The sequence below is a fragment of the Octopus sinensis genome, linkage group LG2 (assembly GCF_006345805.1).
Source record: "Octopus sinensis linkage group LG2, ASM634580v1, whole genome shotgun sequence".
Taxonomy (NCBI): domain Eukaryota; kingdom Metazoa; phylum Mollusca; class Cephalopoda; order Octopoda; family Octopodidae; genus Octopus; species Octopus sinensis.
Window position 1 is genome coordinate 42,861,615 of NC_042998.1, and position 2,852 is coordinate 42,864,466.

Sequence of the window (2,852 nt, forward strand, 5' to 3'; positions counted from 1 at the left end):
AAAATATATTTTGCCAATTACATAACATATCATATGAGATCAAAATCAATAAGAGCATCAATTTCCTCTACTTCTTTAAATTAAAGCTACAGTAGTATTACTGGCATCTATGTAGCCATAACAAGATCTATTTGCAATCAATCACCTGTTATTTTAAGAATATCAATAAAATAAGGCTCACTCTTTAATTTTTAGCTTTTTCCTGTGTATTTTGTGCATTTTATATTCAAAGCACTTGATATGTTGAGACAATCTATTGTGTTTATTTTCTGGAGAAAAGAAAAATGAATGGTAGTCGGAAAGCATTATACGGTATTTATTTCTCTGTCTTTAATGATACAAAAAATTGATTTTACATGTAAGGTGTTAATAAAATATAGTAAATCAATTGACTAACATTTAAACTAATCTAGGTAAATCACTTTACTAGTGTGACATCAACTTAATGACATTTTCATTTTCAAAGCATGATATATTCCCTCGTGTGTAAGTACACATTTATTTGTACTCCTGACTATAATCCAACATTAAGAAAGCTTGATGAAAACAGATGCTCACTAACAACTAACACAGGTAGCTAGAGAGGCATGATCAATTCTTCTTGTTAACATAAATGGCTCTTTCATGTAAATCCTCGGCATAATTAATCTCACAAATTTTTAGTCACGTTTTAATTTGTCACATGATAATTTCTTATAGTACTTAAGAAAATTCAGACCTGAGAGGAGAATCTAGATATATCTATAGTTACAGTAACCCCAAAGACTGTGACGTACAAATTGCTGTCAAGATTAAAGTACTTAAATACTTATTTCCTGAGTTGCATAAATATTTATGAATAATTCATATTTTCTCTCAGTGATAAAATATTACTGCTCTCTGCTCTCCTTTCTCCCTATCTCTCTCTAAACACATCTACAAACATATCTTTGAATACAAATATATGTACATGAGAGCATATTTGTGTCTCCATGCATTTACGTCTTTAATCAGTAAATTTTTATTTTAATTTTTAACGTCTATTGTCCCAAATTGCAGTTAGATCAACAATATAGTAAATTTCCAATAACATTAAATTCTGAGATGTCATATCTGTTAAGCTTAAGAATTTCAAATTTTACCTCACTTGTTTCTGTGATATCATGTTAAGCTTAACATTTTCAGATTTTACCTCACCATTTCTTCTTGGAAGCAATCAATCAAGAAAACACGGAAACTATGTTTCCATTGATTTTCAAATTGTTGAAACTGTCTGTCAGTTGCAACTCCTGACAGAAAAGTCACCATTTATTTTTTTTTAAAAATTTTCAATAGCGGGGTGCAAAGAGCACCATACGAGTGTGATTGTTACTAGCGTCGCCTTACTGGCACTTGAGCCCCTTGCTAGTAGGGTACTAAGAGCACCATCCAAGCGTGATCGTTGCCAGAGCGGTTAACTGGCTTCCGTGCCGGTGGCACGTGAAAGGCACCATTCGAGCGTAATCGTTACCAGCATCACCTTACTGGCACCTGTGCTAGTGGAATGTGTAAAAAGATTTGAGTGAGGTTGTTGCCAGTACCGCCTGACTGGCCCCTGTGCCGGTGGCACGTAAAAATACCCACTACACTCTTAGAGTGGTTGGCATTAGGAAGGGCATCCAGCTGTAGAAACTCTGCCAGATCAAGATTGGAGCCTGGTGCAGCCATCTTGTTTGCCAGCCCTCAATCAAATCATCCAACCCATGCTAGCATGGAAAGCGAATGTTAAATGATGATGATGATGATGATGATGATGAGATCAGTATTTGAACTCAGAATGCATAGAAACGGAACACATACTGCAAGGTATTTTGTTTGATACTCTCACAATTTTGCTAATCATTCACCATAGACTGATGAATTGATACTCCTTTTATAGATCATGTAAGTACGAAAAGCAATGTTGACCTTGGTGAGATTTGAACTGACATTGCGGAGAGTTAAAGCAAATACCATGAGGCATTCTATCTAAAACATTAATAACTACCAATTTACAACCTATGTCTTCTTTAATCTGCTTTGCCATAATTACCTACCATTGTTAAATCTTTGTACTTTTCCATATCTGTGCAGTTGCCTCTCTTACACACATTGACTGGTATTCTTAATATTCAGTCACTCAGTTGAATCCATACATTCAAATGGGTGTAAATACTCCTCAAGTTGTTACTGTTTTTGTTTAGTTTCAAGCTAGATGAAATAGAGCAATCCTATGATCAATGGTGTTCCAGTTTTGATCATCCCATCTTTTATTTTCAGATATTGTGTACTTAAGACTACATTAACATATGCTTTTTTTTTTTTTTTGTAGACCGTAATTAGGCTATGATTTGAAGGGAGTTGCTCAAGCAACTACATATCTAGAAAACTTATGAAATATTCAAATGATTGAATCTGAAAGATACAAATTTTTTTATGTGTAAGCATTTTGTTTCCTAGACTAGCACTCAGATGATTCTGTCTTTGAATAAGATGCAAGCATGGCTGTGTGGTTGAGGAGTTAATTTCAGGTTCAGTCCCACTGTATGGCAAGTGTCTTCTACTATAGCTCCAGGCTAATCAAAACTTTGTGAGTGGATTTGCTGCACAGAACTGAAAGAAGCCTGTTGTGAGTGTATATATATATATATATATATATATATATATATATATAATATATATATATATATATATATATAATATATATATATATATATATATATAATATATATATATATATGTAGGCATAGGAGTGGCTGTGTGGTAAGTAGCTTGCTTATGAACCACATGGTTCTGGGTTCAGTCCCACTGCATCGCAACTTGGGTAAGTGTCTTCTACTATAGCCTCAGGCCAA